This window comes from Sylvia atricapilla, chromosome 24 (assembly GCF_009819655.1).
Source record: "Sylvia atricapilla isolate bSylAtr1 chromosome 24, bSylAtr1.pri, whole genome shotgun sequence".
Lineage (NCBI taxonomy): Eukaryota > Metazoa > Chordata > Aves > Passeriformes > Sylviidae > Sylvia > Sylvia atricapilla.
In genome coordinates, this window is record NC_089163.1 from 4,602,380 (window position 1) to 4,617,744 (window position 15,365).

Consider the following 15,365-nt stretch of genomic DNA (forward strand, 5'->3'; position numbering starts at 1 on the left):
GGAAGGAACCCATTCTCCTTGGAAGTGCCTCCCTTGCCCTGCCCCTGGCAATGAGCTGAGGTGGTACAGAATAACCTCAGGGTCCTGATGGTGCCTCCTCCCAGCTACTGCAAAAATTAATCCTGTTCTGGACAGAACCAGCCCATTAGCAGAGGACCAAGATCCTCTGGAAGAGCTGGAAGTGTTGAACGAGTCATTGAGCATGATGAGCTTATTCAGCACGACCTCTTCTTAGGCTACACAGTTCTGCCATTTCTTTCATTGCTTCTGGCCCAGGAGAAAGATTCTGGTCCATTAACAAAGGACCCTTTGATCCCTACAAAGACCATTAAGGGACAGCATCAGTTTTGCCAGCAGCATTTCGCTGCTTTGACAGGAATTTCTGCAGGTGTTGTGTGCAGAGACTCCTTCTGCCAGAGACGATGGTGCAGTGGAAATAAAATCCAGTGTTTCCTTGGATAAACTCTAGAGCCAAGCAGGGCAGAAAGGAGTAACTGTAAACCAGGTATAATTCAATGCCTCTGTGCCTCTGCAAATGATGGCTGGGCAAGAAACCCCTTCTGGAACAGTCCTGACATCTCCGTGCCTGAAGCAGAGCTGGCATCTCTAAACAAGCCTTGAGCTCTTCAGAGGTGACAGTTTCTCAGCTTGAGAAGTAAAAGGTTTGCTGAAAAATCAAGGCAGCTTTCAGTAACCCTTGGAAATAAGTGACAATTTCAGGGAGGGTGAATGCTGCCTCTTCTTCCACAAGATATTGCAGAAGAGTGGAAATTCCTCATGCAGCACATGGTTTTCCCTCAACTATGTATTGCTACTGGACTAAAATACAATTCAATTATGCCAGGCTTCGAAAGTATTCCTGTAAATGTGTTCTAATGTCAGTTTATTATATTTCAGAGCACCTATTTTTCAGCTAATTCATAAAACTCCAAGCTGCAGTGGGTTTGTGTCTGATTCCTATCTTGGTGTTAGTTGAATCACCCTGAGCAGGTTTGCATTCCTGACAAGGGAGTGTCATTTCTACCCTTCGATAAGAATGAAAACAAGAAGGTCCCTGTGTAAAAAGAAAGGGGAAGACCAGAGGTTAGAAGAGGAACATGCACAAAGAAATCTAAATTCCTCCCTGCAAACCAAACTCCATCATCCTCATCTTTGTTACCACTTAAAAGAGCAAAACAACGACTGGGCAAGACATGGTGAATATGTTGTGTATATGTTGTATATTCAATGCTGTAATAGTGAGAAACTTATTTAAAAGCTTTTCAGTGTCATAGTGTGGAAAAAGCTAATGGCTGTGGTCATTTGGACAGTGTTGGACAATGCTGCCAGGCACAGGGTGGGATTGTTGGGGTGTCCTGCACAGGGACAGGAGTTGGAATTGATGATCCTGATGAGTCCCTTCCATCTCAGCCTATTCTATGATTCTATGATATCCACGTGCTAAAGTATGATACATTAAATCTGTAAAATTAAATGTAAATCCGCAAAAATGTAAATCTGTAACAGTAAGTTCTGGAAGCTTGAAGAGATTGGGAAAATAAGGAAAGCAGATGAAAAATTGGCATAACAAAACATTGGAGATCAAATGGTAATGTTTTTGTGTGTTTCGCAGTGCCTATGCACTGTGTGAGCTAAAGCCAATATTCATCCCATTTTCCAGTAATTACTGGATAGACCTTCTCCAATGGCAATGCTCACATCTCCATGTGAAATGTCATATTTTCTAAGCTGAAGACATTTTCTTGCAATTCACATCCTAAATTTTCCAAGCTTACACTCCTCCAGTGCCATCTTGAAAATAAGCAGCAAATGATGGATCACCTTTTCTTTTAACTATGCAATAACAATTTCAAATATTTTTATATTTCTGTGGTTTGAGGAATCATTGGCTACAAGTAAAACCATAGCCTTTAAAAGGAAATCATCATTTTGTCAATGGAAAAAATAATCAATAGATTGCTGAGCACAAGGTTCTGCTGCCTCTGTGTCAGACACACAGACATTCAGCCCCATAAACCTGCTGAAAATCCCTGAGCTGCAGGAAACCTTGTTGGGAGCAATGCCAGCACTTCCCCACCTCCATCTCCTCCTCCTTGGTGCCAACGTGAGGAAAACAAGCTGCAAATGCTTCTTAAGGAAACATCCAAGGTGTCTTCCTGACTGCCCTGGAGCCTTTCCAACAAAACCCAAGTGACAAATAATGTCCCCTGTGGTGGAACCTGCCTGGCTGGTGACTTCTCAGGAATTGTGAAGCCACAATTGTACCATTCCTTAGTACAATTTGTCCTGCAGTGATGGATCTGTGTGTCCATGGCATGGCTGTGCAGAGGACTGGAAGTGAAAACTGGAATAGAAAGTGAAAAAAAAAAATAATTCTTAAAGGAACATCCCATGAAGGGCTGAGACGTCAAGTGGTCTGAAGAGCTGAGTTATGAGTCTGAGACATCAGCCCCATCCAGTTATCCATGGAGCAATGCTGAGCATCTGTGGTGCCTGGAAATGGGACAGCTGGGACTCAGTCAAGGGCGTTCATGAGACAGGTAAATGAGGTCATCTGCAGTCCAGGTCATCAGGCAAGCTCATGGTGCTGATGCAGATCCAAGGCTGAGCCAGGAATTCAGCTCTGGGGTCAGGATTTGGCTCCGAGGGGCCCGTGGCCAGGGGTGGGCATGGCTGGGACTCAGCTGTGTTGTGATCCAGTCTGGAGACAAAGGTCAGGCCCCAGTTTGAAGGCAGATCCCGAGGAAAGCGGTTCAGCCGCTGTGGAAGGCTCCAGCTTTCCTGCCAACAGCTTTCTGCAAGGTCATCATCCATGTTCTAGCCAGGCTGGCCCAGGGAACCAAACCTCCAGGACGGAAGGGTGCCCAAAGGCACGGACAGCTGCTTCCCTTCGGCCACGTGTGCCTCTCTGTTCTTGTTTTGCAGCGGGTTCCTGAGCCTCTCCCACTGCAGGATGACACAACTGGGGCACAAACTCTGTCTCCTGCACGCCTCTGTGCCACGTTTGGCACTGACCCATGGACCTGGCTCTGACCTATGCAATGGGGAGAGCCTGGTACCAGCTCAGCCATCAGCCTTGCTGAGCTGAGCTCCTGCTCCCCCAGTTTTCTGCCTCCCCCACGAGTCCCTGAGAGCATCTCCCTCCCGTCCCCGCTCCGAGGAGCGCGTTCCTGCAGATTGCTTTGTGGTAATTAGCACATCGGCGGGGCCGGGAGCGCAGAGCAGGGAAGTGGAACAGGAGGAGAAGCTAACGAGGTCAGAAGACAGCATGTGGCATCCCCGCGAGGAGAGGGAAGAGGATTCAAAACCTGCCGCAATCAAAGACGCACCTGCCTGGGATGAATCCCCGGGGCCAGGAGAGCCAAAGGAGAGGGAGAGGATTTCATTCTGCAACATACGGCAGCAAGTCTTTCTCTCCCGTTTGTTTCACAGATTAATTAGGTCAATGTTGCCCTCGTAGATTCAGCCTGGAAACCTGAGGTCTGCCTGCTCCGCAGATTGCACGTCCTGGCAGGCGGGAAGGGACGGGCTGGACCACGGGATGGGGACAGCTGCTGCTGGGTGTCTATGGGGCTCTTGGCCCCTTTGTACTTCTTGATTTAAGATGCTTTCCACCCCCAGCAACATCCCTGCTTCCTCAGCCCCCCTTTACTGAGAGGCAAAACAGATCTGGCTTCAAACTCACATTGCAGCAATTCAAGAGGGCACCTAACGCTGTTCCCACCTCGCTGGCAGCCCTGAGGGAGCTCACAGTCTGCTTTGGCCACAGCCTCATGCACCTGCTCCGTGTTTTTTTTCATACCACAGATATCCTGGGAAAGTTCTTAGGGATCAACTCCAGAAACCTGAATTTTGGGAGCATTTTGCTTCTATGTTTGCACTCAGTGGTGGAATGCTGAGCTGCACAGGACAACAGCGGGTCAAGGAATGCAGCAAAACCAGGACAGGTCAGCATGGAAGAGAGAGAAAAAGATCCATCACCTCTCACCACACTGATCTGATTTCTGCAGAAAGAAAAAGATAAAATCAAGATGCCTTGAACATATTTCATAATTTCATTTGATAGCAATATACAAACATAAACCCTAATTCCCTGGGTATGAAGGTATGAAGCAGCTGCAGAGGGAAGAAAAGAGGAAATTCTTTCTTACAGGGGTTGCTATTGCCCAGAGAAATTGCTGATGCCCCATCCCTGGAAGAGTCCAAGGCTGGGTTGGATGGGACTTAAAACAGCTTGGTCCAGTGGAAGGTGTCCCTGCCCATGGCAGAGGGTGGAACACAATGAGCTTTAAGGTTCCTTCCCACCCAAACCATCCTGTGATTCTCTGACTTCACTACCCACCACAATGAAATCCTTCCTGGCTCCTCTGGAGCACAATGGAGAGCAGAACTGGTCCATCAGTGGACAGCTTTGATAAAATATCTTGGTTCCTAGGTTCATAATAGCATCACCACGACCTGTTGGGATGGCAGCAGCTCCCAGATCTGTGCTGGTGAGGGTCAGGTTCAGGAAAGACAGGCAGCTCCCAGCAGTCCCATCCAGAAGGGCCTTCAACCAGCAGGTGACAACCCCTTGGGCAAGTGCAGGACAGCCACACTTCATGGGGGGAAAAGGGTCTGAATGCTGATATCATCCCACTAAATAACCAAAGGGATTGAATCTGGTCACCTCTCTCCTCTCAGTGTCCCTTTTGCACACACATGTGCATACACTCCCAGCCTCTCTTCCCATTTCAGCAGGTGCTGGAAAAACCCTGTGGCACCTGACAGGCCCTGTGTGACACCTGACAGGCCCTGTGTGACACCTGACAGGCCCTGTGTGACACCTTCAGCACCTCTGTTTGGGCTGGGCTGTCCTTACCTCCTGCATTATCAGCCCAGCCTCTGTGGCCTCCCAGCTGGGCACTGAAGGAGGTTGGTTCCTGCAAGAAGCTCCCTCCTCTCGCAGTGAAGCTCAAGGTTCCTGCAAGAAGCTCACAGCTGTCACAGCAACTCCATGCAAATGATTTCCTGGGAAGCTGGCAGCATCCCTTTGACTTTTCCAGATCAAAGATGCTTGCTCTGGAAACCAGAAGGAAGTTTCCTTCCCAGCCAGCTTGGCTGGTTGGCTGTTGGTGAGAAACACAGCCCAGGTGCTGACAAAACCTGCAGGGTCCAGGCAGAAGCCCTTTGGCCCCCTCTCACCCATGACAGGTGATGGCTCTTTGGGCAGCAGAGCACGTCCCCCGTCATCACTGTCACCCTGAAGTGATGGCATCATAATGCAAGGCCTTCTCTGCCATCACTCTCCTCCAGGGCAATTTCCTGCACACTTCTGCTCCTCTCTTTCTGCCACACTACACATCACCCCAGGGCTGATGGCAGCAGCAGCTCACTGTTTCCATGTAAGGGGAGTGAGGGAAGGCAAGACTTCCCCTTCACCAGAGAGCCCTTTCTTCACCAGGCTCTTAATTTTTAATCCTTTTCTTGCTGAACTTTTGAATCCTGAATCCTTCCTCTGTGTCTGACAATGAGGACTGGTGAAGGGAAGGCAGATTCCTCCCTCATCACCTTCCTGCCCTGCCCTGACATGCAGGACAGCCCTGAGACTCAGCTCCTGGGTGAGGACAGTGTCCCTGCTTGGAGCAGGATGCCTGTGGGAAAGGTCTTGCTCATATGGTTCTTCAGAACATAGACTTTGTGGTGTCTCACATTTCCAGGAACTTTAACAAGAAATCTTACACACTTTCCTGGCCTGGGCTGTGCCTTGATCTTGTGTTCCAGGTGCCAGTAAGAGTCAGGTCACCCTGTTCCAGGAGGTGTCACACTCTACAGGGCTCAGTGACTTTTGTGCCAGACTCACTCCTGTATTTCCTGTGACATGGCTTAGGACAGGGATGGAAGGGAACAACACATCAGGAACCACAAATTTCTCTCTCTGCAGCTGGGAGCTGGGAGCCCAGGTCTCCTCTGTGCTGCTGCTGTGAAGAGTTCACTCCTCCACAGTTGTTGCCCTCTGCCAGGGTAGCTGAAGTGGGATTTCCAGGGATTGTTTGTACCTCCAGGTAAACAGACACACATGTCAGGGGCAAGGCAGAGTAGTTGAGTAGTTGTTGAGATGAATTTATCACCAAGTTCCCTGGAGCACTGCCAGGCACAGTGAGCCTGAGAGAGGAGGAGGTTCTTTCCCATTCCTGTTGGGTTCAAGCTCATGTGCTCGCATGGGGCCCATCTCCTGTACACCCTCCTGCCTGCTGCAGGACTCAGCCTGAGATCCAAGCCTCCCAGCTACTCCCTCTCCATTTCACAAGCCCTGAAACCCCTCCAGGGCACAGACTCGGGACTCCAATACAGTTGTTTCAAATCTCATCCACTCAGCCATGCTGCTTTTCTTCTGGTGATGGTTTGTTTAGCCTGTCCCTAGCAAGTGACCCATGAGGAGCCTGGCAGTGTTTATGCTACCGCTGATTAGCAAATAGCCGTGTGACCCGCTGGGAAAATCCCACTCAAGTCCTTGTCTGGCTGCTGACCCATGTAAACACCAAGAATTACTCCTGTGGCTGCAGTGATGCAGGTCTGGGGTCAGGGGATTAAGCTACAGGGAGTGAGTGCTGCTCTGCTGCTCGGTGACAGCATCTGCACAGAGGTTTGGTGCCTCACAGTGACAGGCACCACCTTCCCTGCTCTGCCTAACTCAGCTCTCCCAACGCTTGGGAGACAAGCCCAGAGCACCCTTCTGTTTGATCTGCTCTCCTCGTGGGTCTGGGAAACCAGCAAGGGGTGCAAAGAAAACAAAAAAGAGGTCAGAGAAGAAGCAGAGGGAGAAAACACACACAAAGGAACAAGGGTCTCTGGATGCCAGGTGTGGGACATCACTGCTTTTCATAGATGCCACTCTGAAAGCAACCCAAAAGGGAGAGGGCATTTCCCACCCCCAGTGCCTGTCCAGCTCTAGTCACTGGATCAGAGGTGAGCGTGGTGGGGTCACTGGGGCAGAGAGACAGTGCAAAGGCAGCACGAGCTGGTGTGATGGACTCTGTGTGACAATCCTGCCATCCCCACACAGCTCAGGCCACAAGTGCTGACTCCACTCAGGGTTTCTGCTCACGTCTCTTGAACACTTACTTCCAACAAGTTTCCAGCTGTGCCTCTGGCTGTGCCTTCCATCCTTTGCATGCTTGGAAGCAATTATTCCAGCCAAGTGGCATTCGTGGTTATTCACAGAGCCCAGGCAAAAACCGGAGCTGCACATGTGAACTGACAGCTCTCAGAGGGGACGCTGCACCAGGGACACAAAAAGAAACAGTCTCTGCTCCTCCTGTGCCTGCTCCAGTTATTCCACATGAGAGGCACAGGAGGAAGGAGAGCAGTTCCTCTGATGTTTGCCAGCAGAAGGGTGAATGGGGCCCGTGAAGGGCCAGGGTGACCCAAACTCCATGGATACAGACCAGGAGGATAGGGACAGCAGGTAAAGCCCAGGGCCATGTCTGGACTGATGGCAGGGGTACACTCTCCAGGATCTATTGTATCTTTGTAGGATCCAGTGAGGCTGTGGTGTCCCTGCTGGGCTCCATCCCTCTGTCCAGAGGGTGATGATGTTTGGTTTGGTGCCTCACCCAGAAGCAGTTTGGTAACACTGAATTTTAACCTACCCAGGAGAGGTGACAGTGTGGTTTATGCTCATGTATTTCTGCTGTTACATCAGATGGGAGAGAGGAACACAAAACATGGCCTTAGCAGCTGAAATTCATGTTTGCTGGAAAAATTTCCTCACTTCCACATGGCTGTACCAGGAATTGCAGGGGAAACCAGCTGCTGTGACACAGCTGCTCCTGGCACGGTGCCTCAGACAAAGAGGATGATTACTGGGACCTGGGTGACATTAATAAAAGATAGTTATCCTGAAAGAGTTTTGTCTCTATCTCCAGGCTCCATACAAAGAGAACTCTCTCTTCCCAGGCAGTGAGTAACCACTTGTGTCTGTAACAGGCCTGGGAACAGCACACACTGTCCTGTCCAGGGTCCTGCTCCTGGTGGCTCTGCCACACACACCTTGTGCTGCTCTGGGTCCTTTTCCTTCTCACTTGAACATCCAACCCCTCCCTATACCCAGAGGATAATTAATAACACATGTTTTCCTTCATCTTCATTGTAAACTGATATCCCACCGGTGTCTCAGACAGTGCAAACCCATCCTTCACCGGCCCCAAGGGCTTATCTGATACCTGCTGCTCACCTTGGCTCAGCACAGGACCTGCCAGCAGGATATTCAAGGAGATGATTTTCTGGTTTTTGCTGATCTGGGTCACTCATAGATTTCAATTCCAGTTAAAAGCTGTCAGCTGTTTTGCCTGATAAATACACGCACATGGGATTTGCTTCAGTTTAAGAGAAAGTAGCAATTTCTTTGACTAAAAGTTGCTTGGAAAAACTGTGGCTTACAGAAATTAGTCTCGCAACACTCCCAGCTTGGAGACCTGCTTTCTGCCCCGGTATCGCGTCGCTTTGTTATTCACCTCAGCACTCCGGAGTTAATTGCAGAGCTCACACTTTCTCTTGGCTCGTTCGCTTCCTGCTGTTTCATGATTCATTACTTGTAAATGAGTCCCTGCGGTTCTCACAAAGCTGATTCCCAGCCTCACAAAACCCTCAGATCTGTCCTTTGGCTGAGCTTCCTCTGTTCGCGCCTGTGCCTGCTACTGGGGAAACTGTCGCTGAGTTACAGGTACTAGCTGCCATTTGGAGAATAATTTCATCTTCTTGAAAAAAAAAAAAATCTTTTTTTTTTTTTTTTTTTTTTGAGGTCCCAAAGTTTCTGTTGACTTCTGCCTCCAGCCAGAGGCATTGAGCTGCACCAGCAGGAGGGCTGTAAGTGCTGGCCTGCAGGAGAGCTCCCATCCTGCCAGGATTGCCAACAGCCTCGGTGTGTGCCATGGATGTGACTGCAGGGACATCAACGGCCCCTCTGAGACCTCCTGGAAATAAAAGCAGGAGGAATTTGTGTTTTCAACACACAACAGCACCAGGTAGGAGTGACCTTTCCCAGCTGAGGGGTTAGGACTGCTCCCCACGTATCACCAGCAGTGTGTGAAAGTAAAGGATCGGTCAGAAGATTGCAATGGAACCTGGCAGTCATTTGGGGCATCTTCCCTCTTCCAGGAGGGACATTTTAAAACCACCTGCCTAACAGAGGGGTGTGCACAGCTTTGATAGTGAGTGCCATGGAATCGATCATTGAATCCCTTCTCCTGGACTGATGGTGGGTGATGCAGCCCTTACCATGTCCTGTTCCTGGACAAACTGTTTCCCCCTCTGGAATGGGTCCCAGGCAGGAGGCTGGCATGGCAGGAATCTTCATCTCTGGACCCCTTCTCCTTTGTAGTCAGACAATGACAATGATTTCATTTTTGTTTCACTTTCTTCCTTGTCACCAACATTTCTTTCGTCCCTTTCCTTCTTTACAAATGTTAATTCCCGTCTTTGTCTCGGCTGTAGCTGTTTCAGTGCATTGTCTTTTGCCAACTGAAATGAAGTCCTCCTCGACAGACAGATCTGAGAAAATTAACATCATGCTGCAATTTGGAACAAGCACAGCTGCAGCAGCTGCTCAGCTGAAGAGAAAGACGCATAAGAACAACAGGAGTCAAAAGCACCTCCGACCCAGAAGAGCTTTGGGGCCATACTCTGCCTGTGCTCATCCGAGTGGCATTCCTTTATGATTTGAAGTCAGTAAAAATGCCTTTGGGACAGAGTTGGGGAGGGTTTTACCTTCCTGCTGAATTTGCATCAGTTGGAGCAAGAAGAGCACTGGGAACTCTGGGCCAGTCACCTGCCTATGCAAAGATAGGTCATGGTGCACGTCCTCTTGGCATACTTATCCAAATGTGTGCAGGATGGGGAAGTGACTTCAAAGAGCTACAAAGGGTTTACCGCGGGCAAATTGAGATTTGCAAAAAGGCTGGAGAGAGACTTTGGACAAGGGCTTGGAGGGACAGGGCAAGGGGAAGTGGCTTCACACTGCCAGAGGGCAGGGTTAGATGGGATATTGGGAAGGAATTGTTCCCTGTGAGGGTGAGGAGGCCCTGGCACAGGGTGCCCAGAGCAGCTGTGGCTGCCCCATCCCTGGAAGTGTCCAAGGCCAGGCTGGATGAGGCTTGGAGCAATGTGGGATAGTGAGAGGTGTCCGTGGAATGAGATATGCTTTATGGTCCCATTATATCCAATCTGTTCTGTGATTCTGTGATTCTGTGAAAACGCAGAGCTGCCTCTGCCTCCTTGTCCCATGACTATCCCATTGCCTTATTTCCATTCACACCAATTTGAATAAGACCACAATGGGCCCCAAAGGGTTAGAGATAATCACGGCAAGTTTTTGGTTTAAAATGTTATAGTTCAGGAACTCAAATTTAACAGACGTCATGTTATTACCTCCCAGCTGCATTATATCTTACATCTCCAATGTGCACAAATGCACTGAACAGAGGTGGAAATCTCTCTGGGTATTGTATGATTTTGAGAACAAAAGCTGAACATCTTTCTAGACCACCAAGACAAATGCCAGAATCAGAGTTAATGAACAGCACAAGCAGCTGCAGCTGCAGAACCAGGACATGAAGGAAAAATAGACTTTTCAGCACTTCTGCTTCCAAAGTGAACTTTCTTCCTTGAGCTGAGCAAAACAGCACTCAAAGAAAGGCTGGCAAAAAGGATACTGATCCCTCAAGTTTCCAGCAGCCACCACTCCAGGGATTTTGGAGGAGGTTGATGGTATTTAGTTATTTACAGGATTGAGTCCAAACGAACTGGAAAGCTCCAACTCTGGAAAGCTGACTGATAATGTTGTGGTAACCAGCAGAATGCCTCAATTAATCCTTCAATTAAATCCTCAATTAACTTATCAGATGCAGGACAGGCTGAGCTGGACAAGGCAGTTGATGTCTCAGCAGAATCCTTTGCCAGGCTGGAAGGAATGTGGAAATCATTCAGGATTAAAATTCCTCTGGCCCATCCAGTTGCCCCTGTGCAAGCACAGCAGGACTGCAGCCCCAGGGTGATGGCAGGGACAAAAGCTTCCTCGATCTTCCCTCATGGCACATCCCCTCCTCTCTGCTGGGCTCTGGAGGACATGCTCAGGGAGTCAAGAGGGAGAGAACAAATAAAAATGGCAAGTGCTTCCCCGTGGGGTGGGCACTGCTGAGTTTACACTGGCAGGGCTGTTCACTGCTTCCTCTCCGACTGAAACACAGGCAGTGGAAACACAGGCACCCGTTTATACCTGCAAACAACCCAGGTGTGCTCCTGCACAGCTTCCCTCTCTTCCTGACCCAGCTCCTCCACTCCTGACTGAAAGAAAGAAATCCTGTCACCCCCAAACTCAGCTCTGTCAGGGTTGTGTAACTTGCCCTGTCCCTGCCTAGTGTGGGAGCGCAGTGGGCAGGGACCGCCTCTCTCTTCACACCTTCAGCCCCTTTGAGCTCTTCATGCTTTTGTGCCTTTCACACTGTTGGCCTCTTCTGGGCAAGGATTTGGGTTTACAACCTGCTCACAGCTCCCAAGGTCCTGTCTGCCTGTGCAGGAATGTTCAACAAAACGAGCTGGAAGCTTTAGTTTGGCTGCAGCACAGCAGGAGAGAGCACTCAATCCCTTTGACTTAAGGGCTTCTTCTGTACTTGAGGGTTTCTTCAGTAATGACTCACTTTGTACAAGGAAATGTTAAAAACTGAGGGTGGAATTTGTAACACAAGTGTGTGAGAATTTCTTTATTGTCAGCTAAGCAAAAACAGCATAAAAATTAGCTGTGAAGTGGCCTCTAAGTGAAAAACTCATCACATCTCCATCAGCCCAGCAGAAGTAGAGTGCAAATGGGTTTGTGTCAAGAATACAAATGGTTTTATTTCAGGAGTTTTGATTGAATTAAATAGAAGTTCAAATTATCCTGCAATTGAATTAACTGAATGTCACTGTATTTCTCACACATTTAATAAAGATTTTAAAGAGCACTTACAGCAGAGTTTGGTGTCCTCGGGGCTGCATGAACGATGAGTGATTTGTCCTTTTCCATGAAGTGCCTTTTGAGGCATCTCACACCGGTTGTGTGACACTCTCCCTACCAACCAACAAAGCATGTGTGCACTCAGAAAAGGACTGAAATCCCTCAAGTTTTTGCCCCTTCGAAACTACAAACTAAATGACACAGCAGGAGGAAGAGGTCACCTGCAGAATCGCGTTCAAAGTGTAGTCCAAGAAAATCAGCACAAGGGAGTAAAAGACCATTTGGACTGCTGTGAATCCAGGTGCACATCCCTGCACTGCGGAGCTGTTGTGTCCCTTCGGGGTGGATACAGGGATGTCACTGGTGGTGACAGGCTGTTCTCAGGGGCTGTGCTGCTCAGTCACACCATGTCTTGTATTACACCTGCAGTGCACACACCCCAAATGTTTTACTTGGGGTTTTATTTTTCACTTGATCTGGTGGCTCAAAGTCCAGCTCCTGAAACAACCACCCCAGTTCTGCTGATACCATCCCTGTTACCTGCTGCAGCCAGAGACTGGCTGTTAGAGGCAAAGCTTTTTGGTGGATTTCTTTGACTGTGGACACTGCCAAAAACACCCCACTGGATGCTGGCCCCGTGGTGTGTCCGTGGAAGTGCCATCTGTCCCACAGCAGAGCAGACATGCACATGCTCAGGGCAGAGCACGAGCTCAGCTGCCCTCTGAGGTTTCCTTGCCAGCTTAGCTTCACCTCTCTAGGAGTCCATCCAGGAACTCCCCGGGGCATTCCTCCTCTCTCAGGGCTTTGTGTCAACCTGCATTTCCTTCATCCTCTCTCTTTGTGTCTTTCCTCCTCTCACCCAGCTTGCCAGGAAGAGACTCACAGGAGTGACACTGTGCGACCTCATCTTTCTCAGCCAGCAATGCTGGCCTGGAAACTCTTCTGCCTGCAGATTTGCTCCATACTTCTCCAACCCTCTGCTCATGCTGCTTTCCTCTCACCAGTTCCTCTGTTTGCTTAGCACTTTGTCAGTGGAGCTCCTTCTGCCTGTGCTGAGCTGTGCTTTGCTGCTCTCAGGCCACGGCCAGGTCCCACGGCTCCCACACATCCCTGTGCTGGTGCCACACTCTCTCCTGCTGGTGATCACATATGCTCTGCTCCCAAAATGGAAGGATCCCACCTTTTTTACAGCCCAAAATAAACCTGAGGGAAAGGGACACTTGGGTGAGAGTCTGTGTCAGCTGCTCTGTGCATCAGAGTGATCTCGTCAGATTTGTGTTGTGGAGTGAAACATGGAGATCTCTTCTCACCCCTTAACTCTGCCAGAAATCCTATGGGGCCTCCAGCAAAACACTGAGTGTCTTCATCCTTAGATCATCGAATTACAGAACCAGGGAATAGTTTGGATAGAAAGGGACCCTAAAGCTCATCCTGCTCCACCCTCTGCCACGCGCAGGGGCACCTCCCACTGGCCCAGGCTGCTCCAAGCCCCATTGAGCCTGGCCTTGGACACTGCCAGAGATGGGGCAGCCACCGCTTCTTTGGGCAGCCTGTGCCAGGGCCTCTCCACTCCCACAGGGAAGAATTACTTCCTAATATCTCATCTTACCCTTTTCTCTGTCAATTTAAAACCATTTCCCCTTTTCCTGTCACTACCTGGCTGTATAAAAAAATCCTCCTTCCTCTTTTTCCAAAGAGACATCTGCAGACTTATGGGAGAACCTAACATTTTCCCAGAGCCTCCTGGCTGATCCTAGTCCTTTGAATGTACTTCTTGCACCCTGGTACCTGTTTGCAGCTCCAAATCTTCCCGTGTAGTATTGGGAAAAAGCAGCTCCCTTATGCCTTGGATAGAGCTGAGTCTCACACTGAGATTATTCCCAGAGGTATGGGAAGACTCAGATGTTCTCTGGAAATCAGAGAACATAGGATATGCAGAGATCACCTTTGCTAGCAGGCAAATGTTGAGGTGAAAGCAGAGTTCAATCATTACAATGCAAATATTGTCAGTACAGGTTTAAAGACAGAAAAATTAAGCATTTGAGCAGAGCTTTAAATGAACTCCAGTTGTTTCATGTGGTCAATGAGCTGATGGGACACTCAGAGTCGGGGCAGAGAAACAGTATTTTTAAAAAATTCCAGTCTTTGACATGTCCAAAAAAGCATCCTGGGTTAGGGACAGGTATAATTTCACATCCCCAAAGCTCCTCTGGGATTCTGGTGCTCCCTTATAGTGGTTTGCTCTGACACATAGGTCTCCTATGGATGGTTCCACCTGATTTTCTGGCCGTAGTGGCCTCTGTGTGTGATAACCTGGACTTGACCAGATGGTTCAGAGTCCCTGTGTGGAGAGAGGGCTCAGCTCTGTCCTGGACTTTGTCATATGTAACCTGAAAATGTCCCTCTAGGATCAAGGCTGAGATGTTCTGAGAGCCAAAAAGGTGCTGGAGGAACAGTGACCCTGGCTTGTATTTTAACTCAAGGAAAAATGTCGCCGAGAATCACATTTATTCTTTTCCCTGACTTTTCTGTTGAGGATATGAATGGTCTGGGAGAGATGAGACCCCTCCCTGTGTGTCTGTGCAGTGCCTCACCTCGTGCCCTAGGCCTGGCACACATGGCTGGCACTAAAGTAAACCTTGGCCACCCTCAGTGCTTTGCTGAGTATTCCTGCCCTGCAGAGCTCTTCAGGTTTGCTGAACCTGACCTTCCCTGGGTGACTGCATTATTTTTCTAAGCACTGAGACCCTGTTCTGTACCTGGCAGTGACGTTCTTGCCTCTATGCAGGTCCCACCACCTGCCCATTTACCAAATGCCCAGACAGACAACCTGTCCTGCACTTCCTCACAACAGCAAAACACTTATGACTGACAAGGTGACAAGGGATGGCTTGGGTTTGTAGAACCTACAGGCACACCCTGAGTGAAGTAATTTAAACAAATGTTCCTGCAGATCTCTCATCTTGTCCTTTCAGCCCTCTGGACCAAGCCTTTTCTTGAACACTTGGTTCATTACCACTGCCATGACTGAAGAGCAGCTCTGTGAGATCATTTTAATAGCTTCTTGTTGCTGCTAGAAAGAAAGGGAACAATTAGTCTCCTTGGCCAATAAGAACAGAAGGTGTTACTTGACAGCAGATAAAATTTTAAGACTTGAAAATACAAACACGACAGTCAGTGAATGAAGATTTAGGCACCAGAGAAATCCTGCAGACGGTCAAGAAGCTCACAGCATCAAAGAGGCAGGTGAAAATGGACCTATGGAAATATGACAGGCTAAAAATATTAAAGGCAGATGATTGAATGGAAAACCCAACTAGCATGCTTCCTGTGGGTAGCAGGTCTCTTTTCCCTACACCATTCTTTTTCCTGGATGACTCACTACAAAGTCCTT